A 6,124-nucleotide genomic window follows, 5' to 3' on the forward strand; every position below is an offset into this window, starting at 1 on the left:
TGTCCCCTCGTTCTGTTATTATTACGTGTGAACATTTCATCTATTTCCACTTTGTCAATTCCCCTGAGTATTTTATATGTCCCTATCATATCTCCTCTCTCCCTTCTTTTCTCTAGTGTCGTAAGGTTCAGTTCCTTCAGCCGCTCTTCATATCCCATCCCTCGTAGCTCTGGGACAAGCCTCGTCGCAAACCTCTGAACCTTCTCCAGTTTCTTTATGTGTTTCTTCAGGTGGGGGCTCCATGATGGCGCGGCATACTCTAAGACGGGTCTCACGTAGGCAGTGTAAAGCGCCCTAAAGCTTCCTCATTTAGGTTTCTGAATGAAGTTCTAATTTTCGCCAGTGTAGAGTACGCTGCTGTCGTTATCCTATTTATATGTGCCTCAGGAGTTAGATTAGGTGTCACATCCACTCCCAGGTCTCTTTCTCGAATCGTTACAGGTAGGCTGTTCCCCTTCATTGTGTACTGTCCCTTTGGTCTCCTGTCACCTGATCCCATTTCCATAACTTTACATTTACTGGTGTTAAACTCCAGTAGCCATTTCCCTGACCATCTCTGCAGCCTGTTTAAGTCCTCTTGGAGGATCCTACAATCCTCGTCTGTCACAACTCTTCTCATTAATTTTGCGTCATCTGCAAACATTGACATGTATGATTCCACTCCTGTAAACATATCATTTACGTAAATTAGAAAGAGGATTGGTCCCAGCACCGATCCTTGAGGTACTCCACTTGTTACTGTTCGCCAGTCCGACTTTTCGCCCCTTACCATTACCCTCTGGCTCCTTCCTGTTAGGTAGTTCTTCACCCATACTAGGGCCTTTCCGCTTACTCCTGCCTGCCTCTCAAGTTTGTATAGCAGTCTCATGTGCGGTGTGTGTGTGTGTGTGTGTACTCACCTAATTGTACTCACCTAATTGTGCTTGCGGGGGTTGAGCTCTGGCTCTTTGGTCCCGCCTCTCAACCGTCAATCAACTGGTGTACAGATTCCTGAGCCTATTGGGCTCTATCATATCTACATTTGAAACTGTGAATGGAGTCAGCCTCCACCACATCACTTCCTAATGCATTCCATTTGCTAACTACTCTGACACTGAAAAAGTTCTTTCTAACGTCTCTGTGGCTCATTTGGGTACTCAGCTTCCACCTGTGTCCCCTTGTTCGCGTCCCACCAGTGTTGAAAAGTTCATCCTTGTTTACCCGGTCGATTCCCCTGAGGATTTTGTAGGTTGTGATCATGTCCCCCCTTACTCTTCTGTCTTCCAGTGTCGTGAGGTGCATTTCCCGCAGCCTTTCCTCATAACTCATGCCTCTTAGTTCTGGGACTAGTCTAGTAGCATACCTTTGGACTTTTTCCAGCTTCGTCTTGTGCTTGACAAGGTACGGGCTCCATGCTGGGGCCGCATACTCCAGGATTGGTCTTACATATGTGCTGTACAAGATTCTGAATGATTCCTTACACAGGTTCCTGAACGCCGTTCTGATGTTAGCCAGCCTCGCATATGCCGCAGACGTTATTCTCTTTATGTGGGCTTCAGGAGACAGGTTTGGTGTGATATCAACTCCTAGATCTTTCTCTCTGTCTGTTTCATTAAGTACTTCATCTCCTATTCTGTATCCTGTGCCTGGCCTCCTGTTTCCACTGCCTAGTTTCATTACTTTGCATTTACTCGGGTTGAACTTCAACAGCCATTTGTTGGACCATTCACTCAGTCTATCCAGGTCATCTTGTAGCCTCCTACTATCATCCTCTGTTTCAATCCTCCTCATAATTTTTGCATCGTCGGCAAACATTGAGAGGAACGAATCTATACCCTCTGGGAGATCATTTACATATACCAGAAACAGTATAGGTCCAAGGACTGACCCCTGCGGGACTCCACTTGTGACGTCTCGCCAATCTGAGACCTCACCCCTCACACAGACTCGTTGTCTCCTGTTGCTTAGGTATTCCTCTATCCACCGGAGTACCTTCCCTCTCACTCCAGCCTGCATCTCCAACTTTCGCACTAGCCCCTTGTGTGGCACTGTATCAAAGGCTTTCTGACAATCCAAAAATATGCAGTCTGCCCACCCTTCTCTTTCTTGCCTTATTTTTGTTGCCTGGTCGTAGAATTCAAGTAACCCTGTGAGGCAGGACCTGCCATCCCTGAACCCATGTTGATGCTGTGTTACAAAGTTCCTTCGCTCCAGATGCTCCACTAGTTTTTTTCGCACAATCTTCTCCATCAGCTTGCATGGTATGCAGGTTAGGGACACTGGCCTGTAGTTCAGTGCCTCCTGTCTATCCCCTTTCTTGTATAACGGGACTACGTTAGCTGCTTTCCAAATATCTGGCAGTTCCCCTGTTGCCAGTGATTTGTTATACACTATGGAGAGTGGTATGCTCAGTTCTCTTGCTCCTTCCTTTAGAACCCAAGGGGAGATTCCATCTGGGCCTATAGCCTTCGTCACGTCCAACTCTAGTAAACACTTCCTTACTTCCCCACTGGTAATCTCAAACTCTTCCAGTGGTTCCTGGTTAGCTATTCCCTCACTTACCTCTGGAATTTCTCCTTGTTCTAAGGTGAAGACCTCCTGGAATTTCTTATTCAATTCCTTACACACTTCCTTGTCATTTGTAGTGAATCCTTCCGCCCCTATCCTTAATCTCATAACCTGTTCCTTTACTGTTGTTTTTCTCCTAATGTGGCTATGCAACAATTTTGGCTGAGTCTTTGCCTTGCTTGCGATGTCATTTTCGTATTGTCTTTCTGCCTCTCTTCTCATCCTGACATATTCATTCCTGGCATTCTGGTATCTTTCTCTGCTCTCCAGTGTCCTGTTATTCCTATAGTTTCTCCATGCCCTTTTACTTTGCTGCTTAGCTAGCCTACATCTTTGATTAAACCATGGGTTTCTCATCTTCATTTCTCTGTTTTCCTTTTGGACTGGGACAAACTTGTTTGCTGCGTCCTTGCACTTCTGCGTGATGTAATCCATCATATCTTGGGCCGTCTTTCCCCTGAGCTCTGTTTCCCATGCTATATCTGTTAGGAATTTTCTTATCCCCTCATAGTTTCCCTTTCGGTATGCTAACCTTTTGGTTTCGGTATCCCTCCTCGAGTTCAATAACCCTTCTTCAATCAGGTACTCAAACACCAGTACACTGTGGTCGCTCATTCCTACTGGGTCCTCAAAACCGATTTCTCTTATGTCGGAGTCGTTCAGAGTGAAGACTAGGTCGAGTCTCGCTGGTTCGTCATTGCCTCTCATCCTTGTGGGTTCTCCGACATGCTGCGTTAAAAAGTTGCTTGTCACCACCTCCAATAGTTTGGCTCTCCACGTATCCTCGCCTCCATGCGGTTCCTTGTTCTCCCAGTCAATCTTTCCGTGATTGAAGTCGCCCATGATGAGCAGGTGGGATCTATTTCTACAGGCAGCAGAGGCTGCCCTCTCAATTATAGTGTTAACTGCCTTGTTGTTGTTTTCATACTCTTGACTGGGTCTCCTGTCATTTGGTGGAGGGTTGTATATTACTGCTACTACTATTCTTGGTCCTCCCATTGTTATGGTGCCTGCTATGTAGTCTCTGAACTCCTCACAGCCCGGGATGGCCATCTCCTTAAAACTCCATTCCCTTCTCATGAGTAGGGCCACTCCGCCTCCTCCTCTACCTTCCCTCTCTTTCCTTATTACTGTATACTCCTGGGGAAACACGGCATTCGTTATGATTCCAGAGAGTTTTGTTTCAGTGAGTCCGATTACATCTGGGTTAACTTCTTGTGCTCTTTCCCTTAGTTCACTTGTCTTGCTTGTGATCCCATCTATGTTCGAGTACATCACCCTGAAACTGACTCTCTTCTGCTTCTTTTCTGGGGGGGGACCTTTGGGATCTGGGGTGAGTGGGAGCTGGGGGGATCTGGCACGGGGGGATTGGTGGAGGAGGGAGGGCTTGGGGTGGTGGGGGAGAGGGGGAGGGTACAGGGGGTGGATAAGAGGGGGAGGGTACAGGGGGTGGGTAAGAGAGGGAGGGTTGGGGAAGCATGGGGGGAGGAGAGGCTGTGGGGGATAGGGGAGATGGGGGGGCTTGGGGGGAGAGAAAAGGGTGGAGGGCTTGGGGGCGTGGGGGGAAAAGGGAGGGCTGAGGTGGGGAGGAAGAGGGGAGGGTTTAGGGGAGTGGGGGAGAGGGGAAGACTTAGGTGGGGTGGGGGAGAGTGGGGGGCTTAGGGGGGGGGAGAAGGGAGGGCATGGGGGTGGGAGAGACGGGAAGGCATGTGGGAGAAGGGAGGGCATGGGGGATGGGGGGGAAGGGACGTCCTGGGGAGAGGGGTGAGGGGAAGAAGGGGGGTGAGTGGGGGGGAGGGGGGTGGGTGGGGGGAGTGGGGTGGGTGGGGGGGAGGGGGGGTGGGTGGGGGGAGGGTGCCCTAGGTGGGTACTTACTGGGGGGCTGACAGGGGATGGGGCAGGTTGGGTGTCTGTTGGGTAGAATTTGGGGGTGGTGCCCCAATCCCTGTGGCTGTTGCACTGTTTGAGGAGGGTTCTCCACTTCCCTCTCCACTTGTGTGTGTTGTGTTGTGTTCTCCACTTGTGTGTGTGTGTGTGTGTGTGTGTGTGTGTGTATGTGTGTGTATGTGTGTGTATGTGTGTGTGTGTGTGTGTGTGTGTGTGTGTGTGTGTGTGTGTGTGTGTGTGTGTGTGTGTGTGTGTGTGTGTGTGTGTGTGTGTGTGTGTGTGTGGCAGGGTCGAGCCTCTGCTCCTAAGCCCCGCCTTTCGACCATCGTTGGTTCAGTTCAGTGACACTTTTCACTCGTATTTCTGATCATATTTACATTTAAAGTTGAACAAATCCACAAGGGCCGTGACGGGGGTTCGAACCTGCGTCCGAGAGGATCCCAGATGCTGCCTTAATCGACTGAACTACATTTACATTTAAAGTTGTGTATTGAATTGGCTTCAACAACTTGCTCGTCCAGCTCGAAGCTCCTCTTATTTACGACCCTTAGACTGATGGAGTTCTCTCTGGCATCCCTGTGACTCCTCTGTGTTCCCAGCTATGTCCTCTCCTTCCACTGTTGCTTAATTTGAACCTTGTTTCTATATCTATATATTTGTTAATCTCCTGAGTATCTTGTACGTCGTTATCATGTCTGCCCTATTCCTTCTTTCTTCCAGTGTAGTGAGGTCCAGTTCCCTCAGTCCTTCATAGCTCAGTTCAGGAACGAGTCCTTGCTGCATATTTTGGGATATTTTCTAGCTTTGTTTTGTCTTCCTTATGGCAGGAGTTCCCTGCCGGGGCAGCATACCCCATAACAGGTCTGACGAAGGATGTCCCAGCGCTGGGGAAGGGATCTTTGTCCAAGTTGGTGAAGGATAACGGGACGTTTGTCAGTATGGCATGTTGCTGCCTTCGTTATCCTGCTGGTGAGAACTCCAATTTTCATAACATTGCAAGTTTCAGGGGGTTAAAATCTATAAGCCATTTCTCAGAGAATCTCTGGAGATTGTCAAGGTTATCTTGTGATGTATGGCAGCCTTCCTCAGTTCTGATTCGCCTCATCAGTTTAGGCATCGTCAGCAAACATGAATAAGAATGAGCTTACTTCCTGTGTTAGGCCGTTTACATGTATTAGGGAGAGGATGGGCCAGTAGTTAGTGTGAGTGTAGTCACCTAGTTGTGCTTACGGGGGTTGAGCTCTTCTCTTTCGGCCCGCCTCTCAACTGTCAATCACTCAACTGTTACTAACTACAATTTTTTTTTCCTCCACACACACACATACACACCCAGGAAGCAGCCCGTAACAGCTGTCTAACTCCCAGGTACCGATTTACTGCTAGGTAACTGGGAGCATCAGGGTGAAGGAAACTCTGCCCATTTGTTTTTCGCCGGCGCCGGGGATCGAACCCCGGTCCCTAGGTCCACGAGTCTAGAGAGCTGTCCACTCAGCCACCAGCCTCCTCTTGCCATAAGCTGCTCAGCATCAAAGACATAAAATGCATCTTAACATCATGTTCTCTCCGTGACATATTGCCCAACCACTTGGGCTGGACGGTAGAGCGACGGTCTCGCTTCATGCAGGTCGGCGTTCAATCCCCGACCGTCCACAAGTGATTGGGCACCATTCCTTCCGTTCCCTCCCATCCC

The sequence above is a fragment of the Procambarus clarkii genome, chromosome 43 (assembly GCF_040958095.1).
Source record: "Procambarus clarkii isolate CNS0578487 chromosome 43, FALCON_Pclarkii_2.0, whole genome shotgun sequence".
Classification (NCBI taxonomy): domain Eukaryota; kingdom Metazoa; phylum Arthropoda; class Malacostraca; order Decapoda; family Cambaridae; genus Procambarus; species Procambarus clarkii.